The sequence below is a fragment of the Nannospalax galili genome, unplaced genomic scaffold (genome assembly GCF_000622305.1).
Source record: "Nannospalax galili isolate Female #2095 unplaced genomic scaffold, S.galili_v1.0 scaffold275, whole genome shotgun sequence".
NCBI classification, from domain to species: domain Eukaryota; kingdom Metazoa; phylum Chordata; class Mammalia; order Rodentia; family Spalacidae; genus Nannospalax; species Nannospalax galili.
This window is the reverse complement of record NW_008335440.1, coordinates 725,352-742,045: the sequence shown is the minus strand read 5'-3', so window position 1 is coordinate 742,045 and position 16,694 is coordinate 725,352. Positions and strand designations below refer to the sequence as shown.

The following is a 16,694-nucleotide window of genomic DNA, read 5'->3' as shown; positions in this document are numbered from 1 at the left end:
TATTTGCAGGCAACCAGAACCCAAGGGAGGGCCATTTGAGGATCACACTGTGCATATGGGCAAAACAAAGTTGTCTGCAGTAGGTCACTGTGCTTCTGTCTCACCAATCATCCTTGTCCATGTCCAACCACAACCAACCCAAGGTGAGTTGGGCCCTATCCTTAAGAGCTTATTCTGTGCTCTAAGGAAGATGTGTATAGGCCTGAGGGCTAGAAGTTACCTGCCATGATAGAATATATGCCAAGCTCTGCATCTGCCATGCAGGTAGTGATGGGCACACTCTAAGCCTAGTCATTTGTAAACTGAACTACTCCTATAGCATGCTTATCTTTAAGAAGGATTGCTTTGTCCTCCGAAGAACTTTACAATAAAGGGCTGACTTAGGGGAACATGGTGAGCTAAGTAAAAAAATACTCCAGATGCCTCCAAATGAATGGAAGAAGTCACATGAACTACAGAAGCTCTTCCTCCTGACTAACACATAGCATAAAACCAGGGCCTTGCAAAATATCCACCTGACATCATTCTTCCAACCCCAATTGTACTGGGAACACTTCTCAATGTTGATATACTGCATGACAGTAGAATGTAAAAGGGAGGAAGATGTATCTGACTCCAAGAGTCCCCTTGAGACCCTCTGTGTTGGATTCCAGACATGATGAGAATGAGGGTAATAGCTTTCACTCTGTTTGGTTTTCCAAGTGTTATTTAGATGGGAATCCTTACCTATTACATACATTAAAGATGCTACAAGTTGCTCAACATATGCTAGTAAGTGGGCATGCTGAGGAACTCCAAGACCTTTAGCATGTAGGAGAATGCATTGCCACACCCTCAATGAACATCTATAAACCATGCATGTATTCTGGGCACAGAACATGTCATGACATCACTAGACCTTGGAGATATAGGACTTTGTGTTTCTGCCAAGATCCTAAAGTCCCCACACCTTGGCCAATGTAATACCTATGATTATCCAAAGTGACCCATCAGCAAAAATGTGTCACCATTAGTCCATGCTGCTTTGAGGTACTATCACCTGCCTTTGTACTTCAGGAAATGTGCACAAATTCCTGTCCATCTTAGGGAATGCACACATAGAATCTAAGCCCTGCAAAGAAGATGCAAACCAAATGCACACTTGAGAAAAGAAACAAGGCACATGAGACATCAAGGCACAAGGCACATGATAGCGTGTTCAGTCAGTGTCATATCAGATTCTCCTTTATCTCTGTTACTCTCAATTCTTGCCAAACATGTGAATGCAATTGTAATTGAGTTCTCCTGAATACTGGGAGTGGGACGGAGCATGGGTATGTGTGTGATACATGGGCTTTCAGGTGTTTTCTTCTCTGGGGGCTTAAGGGTTCTCTAGGAATAGCAGTCAAGGACCAGATTCCAAGCCTCAAGCCTTACATTTGCATTCTCACATCCTTAAACCATGATCATTCAATCTAAGGGGTGTGAACTTTAAATGGACAATGGTCTAATAAAACACTGGTTCTTTTGAAGAAATGCCACAGTGACAGCAGGACATGCCTAGACTCAGCCCGGGACATTCCTCTAACTGAACACCTTATCCATGGTCACCATAGACCACCAGAAAGGGTATAGAGCAGCATCACCACCACCAAGTATGAGTCGAATCCTGTTTGCAGTTCACTAGCAAGGGGCCAACTGCAGTGGGTATTATTCCTTTTCCAACTAAAACAAAAGATCCTGGTTAGACCAGTAGTACATAACAAGGGAATGAGTACATTGCAAACATGTCAAAATATTCTGACAACTACAAGGAACCAAGTCAACAACTGACACTGCCTTGCCCTACCCATACCCAAAGGCCTTTATTATTGTGACTGCCGAGAAATATTTCCTACCGAAAAACTTGTTCTGACCATTAAGCCCAAGATGCAAGCCCCAAAATCATCATCTACTTCCATCACTATGTGTACATGGTTTCTACAATGTATGCCAACTGTCCTTGACCCTTTCTCAAGTCACCAGGAGTTGGGTTACCCTGTACATATTCCTGTATGTCCTAGACCACTAAATGCCCTACAATACAAAGCACTCTAACTACTCCAACCAGGAATTGGTTGGAAAAAAGAGAGCATCTCTAGCACAGTGGGAAGTGGTACCCACAGCTAACCACCTGATATCAGGAACCAGGGTACATAACAGGTGGGGATGCGTGCTTGAACCACAACATAAAAACATCACTGTGACTTCCCGGAATCACCCTGCCAGATAACTGAGAATCTTTTTACCTATACTATCATTAAGGAAGCTTGAATCTGTCTGTGTCACAAAAGTGGGAACTAGAGAACGCACAATCCCAAGGACAGAAGTAAAGAGCTGGACTTCACGGCCTCAAAACAAAATACAATTCAACATATATGCACATGTATATATTAGAGGTATCCTTGTCACACAGGTATACAATTCATATTAGACCTAAAGGTTCTGATGTTGATTACAACCAAGTCCTTAAGCCCACAGGCCATCTAGGGTTTAATGCATCCTGTCTTCAGAAAGCCAGAACCAGATGAGGTAGGGAGGAGTCAACTGGGGACCACAATACGTGCACAGGCAGAAAGAGGGACTGCCAGCAGCAGAGTCACTTCTTCCCTTCCCATCCTTCCAATAACTAGCACTGTAGCTATAACTCACAAATAGTAGAGTAGGGCCCTCTGCAGAAGGGCTCATTCCTTGGTCTTTGGAAAATGGAAACAGGCCTTGAGCAGGACCCTTATTTGTAGTCAACTTTTAACTACTTAGCCATGAAAGGGCTTTCGTGAAATTGTCTTGTCACTATCTTGTAACTTATAGGTAACTAAGTTGTAAATTATAGGAAACTATAGTATGAACCCACAAATGAAATGGTTGTTAAAAATTATGTGATGTGTAAAACTCAGTAAAACCCACAAACTAAATTTGGTGGGCACCCAAAACATCAGAGCATTAGCTCATATGGGACTGCTAATGATAAATAAAAGGTGAGCTCCCCAATTTTCTGGCTAAAATGATTAATTTCTTAGCTATCTGATTTTTCATAACAGGATCACCATGGCATCTTAGAGAACCTTGGAAACAAGAACTTTCTCAGTTGAGCATAGCAAATTGAAGAAAGAAACAATCTGACTGATACTTATACAGGAGGTGCTGATGTCATATGTGACTGAGGAAAGGGAAAAACAGGAATGTGTACTTCTGTACCCACTCTACCAGAACTTAGTCATGAGGAGGATAAAAGTAGTGAGTTTTCACCAATTTTGTTCAGCTTTCCAAGGAATGCTTATATAGGAATCATTATTGATTCAAGCTCATTGGAAGAGAGATTCTACAAGGTGGTCAACACAAATAGAATACTGGATATGCTGAGGATCTCCAAGGGTCTCAACACCCAGGATACAGTGAAGCACTCTCAAGTATGTTGAATATAATTGCAATTTAGGAGGGAAGCATGACACAACATTCAAGGACCTAAGAGATACAGGTCCTCACAGCTCTACTGAGATCATGAAGTCCTCAACACCTTAGCCACTGCAATTCTTACCATCATCCTTGCTTGGCATTCCATTGGTAGATTGAGCCACCCTCAAGTCACATTGCTTTCAGAGCTATCACCTGTCTCTGCTGCTCATGAAAACAGTAGCACTTCTTGTCGAGCATGACTCCCATGCACACTGCCCCTGCAAAGAAATCATAAATCAAATGAATGTTTGAGAAAAGGTCCAAAGCATAAAGGTTAGTATGTCAATGTCCTGATGGACACTGCAATCTGTCTCACATTAGCTTTTCCTTTCTCAGTATTATACAGGGTGAATTTGGAATTGGAGTTTTTGAGGAAGAAGGGGGTATATGTGAGGATACCTCTGGTTAAAACTTTCTCTTTCCCCAGGGCTTAAGAGAGTCTCTGGGAACCCCTCCCAAAAGGGACAGACCAGCTTCAAGGAAATGACTGTATATCCATATCGACACAAAAAGGACTTTCAATGTAAGGAACACAAATTTAACCTCCCTGCAGAATATATCCCTGATCAAATGTGGGTCCTAAAGGAATGTCACACTGTCTATAGCTTTCTGGAGTCAGGGTGTTGAAACCAGACCTGTCTCTAGACATTGTCCTCAGTTGAACTGTACCTTTTATAACATGTGAAGGCCAACATTAAATAAACCCAGCAATAGAAACTGAAGGAAATCTGTCCGGGACACTATTTATAGTTTACTGCCAAACAAATAAACTTGATGCAATTCTGCTTAATAACTGGTAAAAAGGATTTCAGTTGCAAAGAGCAGAACCCAAAGGAAGATGTGTGATAAACTGAAAGTCACAAAGAAATAAAGACACTGTCATTGCCCTGGCCTTGGTCATGACCAAAGGATTGGGTTGATATCTCCCGCAACTCAAATAATTTCACAATACACAATTTATTCTGACCATTAACCCTGACAAGTAAACCCACAAACTCCATGATACAGATCAAAGAATATGCATATATGAGTTCCACAATGCATAGCAACAGTCACTGGGCCTTACTCACAAACCCATATGTGAGGAAACCACACCATTCCTTTATACAGGAAACCCCTAAATGCTCTAGAAATCATGAAACAGTCCAGACACATCAATGGAAGAGACTTGTGGAAAGCTGTGCTTCCAACCAAGAGAAAGATGCCACAGCACCTGCCACAATGGGTGAGTCTGTTTCTGGCTATGGAAGTGCTACAACAGGAACTGCTGCATTCACATCAGACACCTGGAGACAAAGTGGGAAGTCAGAGCATTTATTCCTGTTCCTGCCAACAGCAGACTCAGGGAAGTAATCTCCAAAGCCAGAGCAATAGGCACACTCCTTTGCCAGTATCTACAGACAATTTAGCATCATTTCAGACTCACCAAGGCATTGGTGGGTATTGGGGTCTTGGGGCCTTTAAGACTATGTGTCCAGGGCCACGCACAGGGCTTTCCAACTACATGCCATAGAAGGGGTAGTGGGTCATAAGTTGGGATTCCAAGAAGACAGTGTGTTTACAGAACTAAAATCAAAGATTATACACCTGATTCCTCCAGCAAACAAGAAGACTGGTTCCCTAGTTGAACTAGGATTTATTTTCTTAAGCCACAAGGGCTAATAAGCAGAAACTGTTTTCTCAGGTTAGGTGCTCTGGGTTTCTCTTATTTTAATTTTCTTCATGATTAGTTCAGTTTTCCTATTCAGACAGCATTCATTTTCTCTGCCAAAAAACAAATAAAAGGCAGGAAAATATCTCAAAGATGGAAGAAAGCAGTAGGTAACAAACTTTGGTGTAAGAAAAGAAGTACACACATATGTTGTCAGAGAGAAAAATCACTCTACACGTGAAGAAAGGATTCAGAAACTAAAAAATCAAAAGCCTCTAGGTGAGCCCTGGATACTTTAAATATTCTTAGTTTACACAGGACAGGTATCTTTTCCCTAATTTTGTATTGGTCAACTAAATAAAGAAGAGAAAGCTGATAGGTCACAGCTCCAAGCTGAGATATGTCCAGGACTGGCCTTGGTCTCATCTGAGCTGGTAGGGACTGGTCAGGCAGAAGGGGACCTTGCCAGCAGGAGAAAAAGTCTTCAGGCGTTTGCCTCTGGCCAAAGGAGGGGGAAATTAGGCACTTGAGTTTTTTCTTAGCAGCCCAGTCAGACTTTTAGATATTTAGTCCTTCAAACCTATAACTGAATACATAAACACAGACACAGACATAAATGTGTCCTTCCTATGTTAACTTGGCTAGGAGTCTAAAGCTTTTCTTTATTTACAGTATCATTAAAGAAACCCAATTGATTATAAGACAGAAAAGAGAGACACTTTGTAGTGTACTCAGTAAGAGGAAAATATTGATGGCCATTTTTCAAGATAATTCTCACAGAATGTTATCAGGTACAACAATAAATCCAGTGAGTAAGCTGATCTCACACCTTGCTAAAATCAGAATGTGGAACATCAGTGAAATTGTTATCACCAGGAACCAAAAATTCAGGCAGTAGCTTTCCGCATCTGTATCTGGTTCTCTTTTCCACCAAAGCCTCAAGTTCAGAGTAGAGGTAGATATTAACACATCCTGCCTGCAGGTGGTCAAAACAGAATAGAATCTATGTGAAGGCTGTATTGAAGGCACAGAGCACAGTTACCTATTCCTCCCTTCTACCAACCAATCACCATTGACCTTTCCATAGCCACTGACACTTCCTGTCAATTAGGGGTCTTCATTATAGTGCTCATTTTCTGTCATTAGGAAAATGGTCACAAGTACTATGACTGGAATCCCATGTGTTAAGTATATAGGTACCTAGTTTAGCAATGGTAATTCAGTTCACCAAGCATAGATAGAACATTGAATATTCACCTGCTCTTACTACAAGTTTTTCTGATTACAGTATAGTACTGCTAGTCCCCCAAACAAAACATTGCAACCAAGCAATCTCCTAGCCATGCACAAAAAATTTAGCAAACAAATTTCCAAATACCCCTTTAGGAGGGGGAGATTGGAAAATGTTAATCCCCTATGTAATTAAACAAATGAGAAAACTAGGAAGATTTGCCATGACCTTCTGTGCTGGACCTCAGTCACGATGAGAATGGCCATAGTGAGTTTTCACTCATTTTGTTCAGCTTCCCAAGGAGTGCTTTTGTTTGAGTCATCATCGATCCAAGCACATTAGAAGGTAGGATAAGGTGGTCAAAACATGCTGGTGAAATGGTGTATCAAAACTCAAAGAACATCAGCATCTATGAAAATGCAGGGCCACACTCATCAGGAAGTTATACCTACCATAGCAATATAGATGTGGAACATGGCCAAATATTCAGGTTCCTGGACATGAAAGTTCTTGCATGCATACCAAGATTATAGAGTGGGCAACATCTCAGAAAAAGTAATACTGAACATGTTGCTCCAGGATATGCTTAAAAAGGGAGCACGTTCTTCTACCTCCTCATCTCCTTCTCCATCTCCACAAAGAATCACAATACCATCATGGCTAAAGGAATGAAGCAAAACAAAAATACCCTGTATAGGAATAAAGGAAACACAAGCTGGAGAAAAGTAATAGTAACACAGAAAATGGCATCAATGACAAATTGGTACATGTAAAAAGAGTAACACCAACTATCCCAATATAGCCAGGGGAAGGGGTTTTAAGAAAGACAGTGATTTAGTCATTTGGGACATGATAGACAAAGGATTGTATGAGTGGGGGCCTGTGTGTGTGTGTGTGTGTGTGTGTGTGTATGTGTGTCTGTCTGTCTGTGTGTGCATGTATGTGTGCGTGTGTGTTTGTATCTACTTGCTTGCCTGAGGTTAAGAAGGAAAAAAAAACAACAAAAAAAAAGAAATACAAAAAAAACCCTATTAGCCAAGATTCATACACATAAGAGATACAAATGTTAACAACATCAGGATAATTACATTCAACTAAAAAATAGTAAGTCACTAAGAAAGCAGAAACAAAATCTGACAGGTGGCTTTCCAGTCTTTAAAAGCCTGCATATGTCAGTGTGCCTAGGACTTGCAAGAAACTAGAGGAACATCTCCATTGTATTTAAGCCCTCTCCACTGTACGGAAAGAGCTATGATCTTCCATTTGGTAGGAAGTCCAAGGATATCATGAGAGCTGAGACTAGAGCAAATCCTCTGATCCCAAACAAATGTGCAACAGGTTGAAAGCAACAGGAAATGAGGAAAACCTGACAAGGATTTGACACGCCAATACACTGGACTATTACCTTCATTTTTTCATTTTTTGTGCCCTCTTCCAGGGAAAATGTTTTACACACAGAAGCCTTGACAGTTAACCTTGAAATTACCACAAGAATGGCATCCAAGAGCACTAAAATTCTCTTCCATGGTTATACACAGGTGATATGTACATGGAATGCCTTCAACAACAGAAAACTCTGAAAACATTTCCTAAACCACTGTGTCATGCACAACCGCACACCTGTTCTTCATGCCAAGACCCCCCCCCCCAGAGTCCTAGAGGACAACCACAGCTGCATGCAAACCCACTGAACTGTACTGAAAAAGCCAGTACCTCCCACACAGTAGGAAGTCTAAAGAAATGATATGGGAGCTGTGCCAAGAACCTGTCACTAAACAGGATGCAGCAGATTGGGGGTTCACTGATGCAAGGAATACAGGCACACATACCTGTGACCATGGCCAATCAAGTCTGACATGAACTTGGGTTCTTCCTTCTGTACCCTGTTCTTAAAGAAGTTCATAGCTCCACAGAACACAGAAAGTACTACTCTAACCACCTGTTCCGGGAGCAAGAGTGGATGGCGTATTCTCAAACTCACAACTTTATCATTTTCAGGCAAGCACCACCTGGCGAATTGAGCTCACCATTCACAACCCTTGACCAAAAGGAACAGGGAACTTCATGGCAAGCCTCACCACCGTGATGATATACCCACACAGGAGGATTTGGAAAGTGATCCTGACAGCAAACAGGAAAACCATGACACTACACATAAGCCAAAGAATCATACGGAAATACGTATGCACATACACATATGTTTGTGTTAATATTCATATGTGCACAAAAGGCTATTTATGGCTCATATAAATGTTTCAAAATACATTATTGTATATGCATAGGTACTTACATAAACACACACATACACACACACACTCACACTCATACGCATGGGTGAGAACAATCCATATCTCTCTGGACCTCTCCCCATCTTTCCACTTTTGCTCATGTCTCTGACTCTCAAACAGCCTCAAGTCCAAAATGTAAGTTGACAATAATACATCCTGTGGGCTAGGGGTGCAGACAAAAAAGCTGAACACAGGGAGGCTCATTTCTTACAGTCTGAGGAAAGGGTTTTCGAAAGCAGAGTCACCTGTTTCTCTCCCATCACACAATGAGTCTAGTTCATGACCCAGTCACAAACAACTTGTAGGCAAATACAACCTCCTCAATAGGGCTCTCTGCCTGGACCTCAATTGCAATGTGTAGGAGTTCAAGCCCTACAAGTTTCCAGCCATGCCCAGAGATGTACCTAGATGTGTACTTTAGTGAGAGACCAAGACACAAGATTCTTGGTTTCACAGTCTAAACTGCCCAGGCAGACAGTGCAACTCCTGCAACATCAACTCTTCTGTCTATTTCACCCACTCAGTCACCTGAAACCAGTGTTTTCAGGTCAGAGGTGGGGGCTAGCATTGTGTTCTCCCCAAAACAAGGCATCCTGCCTAGGGATCCCTGACACAACACAGGTTCTTCAAAGAATGTCAGGCCACACAAAGGAGATAGATGCCTGGAAACCAAGATGCTCCTGAAACTCTCCATGCCTCCAGCATGCCACATAAACACAACATTCTTGCCTCTTGCTACCTCCAAACATGGTAGCACACATAACAAATCAGGGCCCTAAACAGGGCCAAACAGGCCAGGGAGCATGGTCTACCTCAACTCTGCCACAAACCCCTGACCTCTACTGAAATCCCTCCTAGGCATCTATGCTCCAGCTCAGTATCAGACCTCTAGTGGGGGCCATCTGAACTGGTCCATGTAAGGGAAGGACCCCTGCCAGCTTGGCCTGCACCAACACTGCCCCTGGTACTTCTTTCCAACCAATCACTCCTGCCCCAACACAGGGCAAACACAGGAACCAAGGTAAAAGAGTAGCCCATCTATAGGAGAGACCCTAGTGGCAGTCCCTAATGGTGGTCTTATGCAACTGCCAGGTACACTGATTGGGTCAATCACAGCCCTAAGTAGACTGGATCATGGACTTGCAGGTGCTCTTGATTGAACCAGATGAGAATATCATGAGGAGCACCTCAGGCAGCTTAAGGCTTAATGTCTTGGGGGGGGTGAACATGTGACCCTGTGCCAGAATCCCAGAAGCTCTATTTAGGGGCCACTGCCATTCTGCGATTGCCACCCCCCCACCCCTCCACCCCCACCATGGGCTGGACCACTGTGGGCATGTCGCCCATGGAAACTGCGCCTGAGAAGAAGACAAAGACCACATGCAAAGCTTTTAGCAAGCGACCAAGACACGAAGGTCTTGGCATCTAAGTGCCAGCTGCCTGGATGGACGATGCAACTCCTGTAACTGCAGCACTCCTGCCCCACTCTGCCTACTTGTCCACCCGCAACTGAGGTTTCCAGATCATCCATGGCCCCTGCCATTGTGTTCTCCCCCAGAAATTGGTGTGGGGCCCAGGGCCGTGTCTGTGCCTTGCCTGTCTCCTTCCCTGGCCCCTTGGTCCTGTCAAGGAGGCCCTCGCTGACTCTGCACTCCGCATATCTTGCCAGTAATGGGCCACCTCCTAATGGGCCAGCCATAAAGGACTTGTGAAATCTGTCCTCCACCCCAAAGGCCCGAGTGGATTCCAACAGGATTCCAACCCTAAATGGTGTCCCAGAAACACTTTACACAGCTTCAGGAGCAGGACAGAACATCCAGGACAACAACACTCTCCACTTGACTCAGCTCAGGGCATGGGCACCCAGGCAAGCAACTGGATACCCTTCCTGCCCCAAGACCAGACACAGTGACCTGCCTAGGGCTCCCAGACTCCACACAGTAATCTCACTCTTCAAAGAATGTCAGGCCAAGCAGTGAGAACCCCCAAAATCGAGATGCTTCTGCTGCTCTCAGCACCTGGAGCATGCAGTACAACCACCACCTTCCTGCCTCTTGCCTCCAGCAAACATGGTGGCGCATACAAGATTTCTTCCCACTAAGGAGCTCAACAGGTTAGGGAGCAGGGTCTCCCTGGCCTGAGCCCCAGCACCTGACCTCTCCAGAAAATGCTCTGAGCTCTACTGGGAGCCAAGGACAAGTTTCCCCCAAGGGTCCTTTGACCAGGCTCTGTGTGGGCCCACCTCGGCCAGCAGCATCCCAAAAACCTCAGAAGCCACTCTGCTAAGACACCAAATCTCCCAGAGCAGAGGGCCTGGCTAACCAGAACCATGTGTATAGGGAGACACATGGACACAGATAGCTTGGCAGTCAGCCTGAGTTCACCCACCACCGTGTTGTGGACTGGAAGGCACTGGTGTGGGCCCCAGTGGACGCCAACCCATAACTAGGCCTCTCCTCCCTGACATGGTCGCAGACAGTCAGCCTGGGGAAGGGGAATGTAGGGAAAAAAACCCAGGAGTGGGCCCATACGGAGATGCACCCTAGAGGGAAGCCCTTTCTGTGAATGGACACTGCACCAGATACATGGCAATCATTACCAGCACTTGGGGCCTATGGTTGCCAGGATCAACCTGCTGAACAGCCTGGCCTGGCCGAAGAAGGGGATACTACAACCAGAAAATGCTCCTCAGACTGCCAGACTCCAACTGGAGGCTTCACCAAGGCTCGGCAGATCCATGGCAAGCAGGTGACCACACAGTGACTGCATGTCTATAGAGAAGACTAGAGGTCTACCAGCAGGTATATCAGCAAGTCTGGCCATGTCCACCTCATGTCCATCAAAGATGGACACCTCCACACTCATGAAGACCAGCACCCACAAAGGGAACAGCTCCCAGTGCTCTGCAATCCACCTCTTGGCTCACGAGAACCCCAGTTGACATTCTCACCCAGGCCCCTAGCCTCCATCCTGGTGTTCAGATTGCCTTCTATCCCTGCTGGATCAAGAGGGGTTCATCTGAACTGGTCCACATATCCCTTGGGTGGGCCTGGGCAATCATAGCTGAGACCCTCCTGGACCTATCCTGGCCCTACCTCTGGCTGGGAGCTGCCCTGGCCCTCATGCCAGCCTAGTTCTCAGCACCCTTGTCTGGCCCTGCACAGTCAACTGGATCCTCTTCCCTCCTCCTTTGCCCTTCAGTCGTACAACCTAGCTAGGGAGGAAGCACTTGACCCCTGGGAAGGAGACTGGGCTAAGAGCACACTCAACATAGCCTCTGGACTGAATTTTGAGACTCCTGGAAGGAAGGTGTGCCTGAACCTCAGTCATGACCAGAGCGATAGTGGGGCATTTTTATTTACTTTGTTCAGCTTTCCAAGGAATGACTGATTTGGAATCACCATCAATTCGAGCACATTGGGGGTGCTGTGTGGTGCCATAGACATGGCCAGTGGCCCCTGGTGTGTGTGGGTGCATGGTGAGGACATGTAAGACTGACAGCTTTCAGGAACACTAACAAGCAGCTGAACAACTGACTCTCCAGGCACACTGATGGGTACTTGGCCCAAGGTGGACTGCACCTTGGACTTGTAGGTGCTCATGACTGCACCAGAGCACCCCGGGGAGCTGAAGGCTTATCATCATCCTCAGCGGTCCATTCAGGGAGCAAGTCCACCAGACTCCTGGACGCCCTATCAGGGGCCTCTGTCCTTCAGAGACTGTCCTCCTCCATGGACTGCACCACTATGGGCAAGTTGTCCATGGAAACTGCCCCTGAGAATAAGGCAAAGACCACAGGCAAAGTGTTAGCATCGACCAACAAGGGTCTTGGTATCACAGTGCCGACTGCCTGGGTGGACAGTGCAATTCCTGCAACTACAGCTCTCCAAGCCTCCAGCATGCCACACAACCACAGAATCCCTGCCCTCTGGCCTCCCACAAGCATGTTGTCGCATACCAGATTCCTTCCTGCCCTGGGGCCCAATGGCCAGAGAGCACATTCTTCCTCACCTCAGCCAGGACCTGCTGACCTCTCCTGAAAACCCTCCATCCTCTACCAGGAGCCAAGGATCACTTTCCTCCAAAGGTCACCTGATCAGGCCAGCACAACAAATTCCAATAACCTGGGAAGCACTCTGCTAAGACTCTAAATCTCCAAGAGGGGAGGCACCGGGCTAAAGCTGGTGCCAACAAAAAACACCCTGTGTGGCACGGAAGCCACGTGGACACCAAAGTGGTAGCCAAAATCCTCGGTTCACTGGCCACTCGGCTGGGTGTGGAACGGGAACTGGAGGGCATTGCTGTCGGCGGGGGTGGCCCAAACCCAGCAATGAGGCCTCTCTTCCCTTACAAGGTCAGAAAAACCATCAGCCTGGGGAAGAGGACTAAGTGGAGACTGGCCCAAGAGGGAAGTCCTGTCTCTGGGTGGCCACTCAGGGGAGAGAGGCTATCAGTACCTGATCCTGGAGCCTACAGTCCCCATATTCATTCTGCTGAACCCCCTGCAGCAAGAAGGGGACCCTCTAGCCCAGATAACCACTCCAAGTGGTCATGGAGGCAAGTCCATGACCACACTGAGGCTGCATGTGTAAAAGGACTCCTAGAGCCATACCAACTTGTAGATAGACATGACTGGCCATGTCCACCATGTGTCCTTCAAGCACTAACACCTCCACAGTCATGAGGATTGGTGTACAGGAGGGAAATCCTTCCAGCGCTCTGCAATCCACCCTTTGGGACACAGGGCTCCTGTCTGACATTCTCACCCAGGTCTCTAGCCTCTGGAGCTGTTTGGGAGCACATTCGATCCACATTGGGTCCAGTGGGGGGCATTTGAACTGGTCCACCTAGCCCAAGGGGAAAGAGGAGCTGGGCCTGCAGCATCGGCTGGCTCTTCCCTCCAGCCAATCACTCGGGCTATCGCTGGGGACAACACAGGTACCAAGGCCAAGGAGTAGCCCATCCAGGGATCATACCCTACCTGCCCCTGAGGAGACAAAGACCATGCTCCTAGGCCCCCTCCTGATGTGTCCTGGCCCTGCTTCCAGCCCCTATGCCAGCCTAGTTCTCAGAACCATTGCCTGGCTCTGGCCATTCAACCGAAAGGAACCCCATGTGTCCTCTCCACTCTATCGTCCAATCCAGGCACATGACTCAACAAGGGAAACAATTGCCTGGGCCCAGGGAAGCAAGAACATGCTAAGCGCAGGCACTCCATGGTAGCCGGAGTGGTTGCCCGCAAAACCCACAGTGCACAGCAGAGCTCAGGACCAGTGTGAGTTGCTGACCTGTCAGCACACAGATCGGTCAGCCACAGTTCACATGAGAGGACCATGGACTTGTAGGTGCTCAAGACTGCACCAGATAAGAATATCACCAGAACCCCAGGGAGCTGAAGTCTTACCTTAATCCTCGGTGGTCCATTGGGTGGGGGCGAGGGACCCTGCTCCAGACTCCCAGATGCCCTATCCGGGGCCTCAGCCCTTATGCAACGACCCCTGCCACTGGCTGCACTGCTGTGGGCACATCAGGGCAACTGCCCCTGAGAAGGAGACAAAGACCACAGGCAAAGATTTAGCCAGTGATCAAGGCACAAGAGTCTTGGCATAGCAGTGCCAACTGCTAGGGCTCTTTAAGGATTAAATTTAAGGATTAATTTTTATTTGTGAGTATATCAGTTATGTTGCAAGTATATGTTGTAGAGTAATGCAAAAAATAAATAGGTAAGGAGTACATGCACATGCTGTTCTAGTTTGCCATGAACTCTATCACCTTTCCATTCTTTTCACTTTTAATTTATGAACTTTAAGAGGGAGAACACCCCTTTAGTTATTAGTAAAGACAAAGATAGAAACAAAGATTTTATGTATAACTCCTGGGGAGAACATGGCAAACCAAAGAGATCAGTTAGTACACTGAGAGAGGAAAGGAAGGACAAGAAAGGAGAAAGACAGCAGGAGGCTTGGGGGAAGACAAAGAGCTGGGTCCAGGATGTTTTCAAAGCAGTTGTTCTTCAGGAGTTTTGGTTGGTATATTTAAAGCCAGCAGGCAGGAGATCTAGAGGTTCATATGTGATTGGATTTAAAGCCTTCTCCACGAGATTGAACCCACACCTGGTATTATCATTGGAGGCAGGAACCTGTCATATGTTCTAAGGGAAAAAAATCTACTACTATTACTCTAAATTGACATACTTTAAACAGAGTCCTAATTACTTATCATTATAAATTCTATTCTTGTATCTGTGAAAGAAAGTTTCCAGAAAGAATTTCTGCATTTTGGAGTAAATTTCCAGCAAGACTGACCAACTGATTAGCACTCCAGAGATTGTGGAGAGTTTTGAGTGTTGCAGATCCAGAGCCTATTCCCAAATCATCTGGGGATAGCTTTAACCCCATAAATAGCCATACCTTGCCTACCTCTGTTTCTCAATTAACATACTTGTGACTAATAAAATCTATTAACTTAGCAGACCATCAGGTCTCTCACTGGTCCAAAAGCTCAGAATGTCATCAGATAAAATCTGAGACCATAGTACCTATAGTATAACACCCCCCACCCCTGGCTTTGCTATGATCTGTCTACCGAATATATCCACCAGCGTATTTAAAAGGTGTCTTTATGATTTTCTTTGTTCTGTTACTATAAAAACGCAATGTCAATGTTGCCGTGCCAGGACATGGAATTTGGTGTAACCTGGATCTGTGTTCCCGGGCCACGGTTACTCATAATTTGGTTCCAGAATAAACTAGCTCTTATCCCCTTTGAGGTGAGAGTTATGTTTTTGAGTCAGCATATTAGATGGGGATTAACACAGAGAACTACAACTGGTCAATATGTAGAGAATAAGAGACTATGGAGTCCTTGGCCTTAAATGAGACATCTATATCACGGCCCTCCTTCCAGAGTTCAGGGATCATCATGGAAGAGGGGGTAGAAAGGAGGTAATAGCCAGACATGGTGGATGACTAAAATGAAACAGTATTTTCTGCACACAACAGGGCATTTGTAGATAGGAACTCACTGTGGTTGTGACAACATACACATGATCTGCTCAAGCTCTAGACAGACAAAATCCAAGCATGTAGGGGAAATGTGAGCACAAAGTTCTACCCCTAGCTGACTAACCACTGGCAATTGATAGCTGCTGGAAGAGGGAGAGTTAGTTTTATTTAAGTGTGTCTCATGGAATGTAGACCATGCTCCAGTGGATGGCTAGAAACCCAAGAGCATATAGGTAACAGAAACTGGATTCAATGTTGCTTTTTAAAATGAGGCCACAAAAGTTGAGTGATCAGGAAAGAAGGTGGATCTGGGGAGGATACAGTTGAGAGAAGGAAAGAGAAAATAATCAAAATAATGTATCAAATTCTCAAAGAATTAATAAAAATATATTTTAAAAATCCTACAGTGTAATGGTATGGAAAAATTGGGGGATTCACAGTGTCGTCAATATTCATGGAGAGAGGCTTCCAGAAGCAGATTAAGTTAACAACAAGTTAAAAAAAAGACTCAAAAATGTTATAAAACTGCAAAAAAAAGACTCAAAGTTATAAAACTGTAAAAAAAAAAATCCAAAGAGGTGAGTTTAGAGTCAGTAATAAGCTGTTGAAGGATCTTCTGAAAGTCGTAAGGATGAGCACTGATGGCAAGGAGAACTAAAAAATCAGCCTGGGTGGCTGAGTTTTAAGTGGAAATTCAAAACTTTGTTTTCCTCCATAGTGCTTTGAATAAACTCAAAGCAGCAGACATTAGTATTCCTGGTAAAAGCCACAGGATCAGTGTAATGCCTCCTCTTCATTCCTGATTTTAGTGATTTTTATCACTGTAGCAAAATGTTTTACAATTTTATTCATTTTTTGCAAAAGCTTTTGATTTCATAGATTTTCTCTATGCTTTTTCTTTATGCCATTGGTTCTTGCTCAAATATGTGTCATTTGCTTTGGGATTCAATTTTTTTTCCTACTTTTTTTAGGTGGAAATTTAGATTATTTATTTGGCTATCTCTTGTCTGATATAGATCCTTAAAGCTAGATATTTCCTTAAGCCT

General features: G+C 45.0%; 1 long non-coding RNA gene and 3 other non-coding genes across 5 annotated transcripts in view; all 4 read right to left on the bottom strand.

Annotated features, from left to right (window-relative positions):
* LOC103731781 overlaps positions 1-16,694 on the bottom strand; it is a 114,520-nt gene that overhangs the window by 6,215 nt on the left and 91,611 nt on the right. For both annotated transcript variants that reach the window (XR_003849070.1, XR_001872379.2), the window contains one exon: positions 3,557-3,692. This is a non-coding gene — a long non-coding RNA (uncharacterized LOC103731781). The remainder of the gene's footprint in view (positions 1-3,556; positions 3,693-16,694) is intronic.
* Positions 3,228-3,319, bottom strand: LOC115069867. The gene has a single exon (XR_003849101.1). It is a non-coding gene; the product is annotated as a small nucleolar RNA SNORD116 (small nucleolar RNA).
* On the bottom strand, positions 6,595-6,687 carry LOC115069851. Its single transcript, XR_003849086.1, has one exon. It is a non-coding gene; the product is annotated as a small nucleolar RNA SNORD116 (small nucleolar RNA).
* LOC115069870 lies at positions 11,962-12,054 on the bottom strand. The gene has a single exon (XR_003849104.1). It is a non-coding gene; the product is annotated as a small nucleolar RNA SNORD116 (small nucleolar RNA).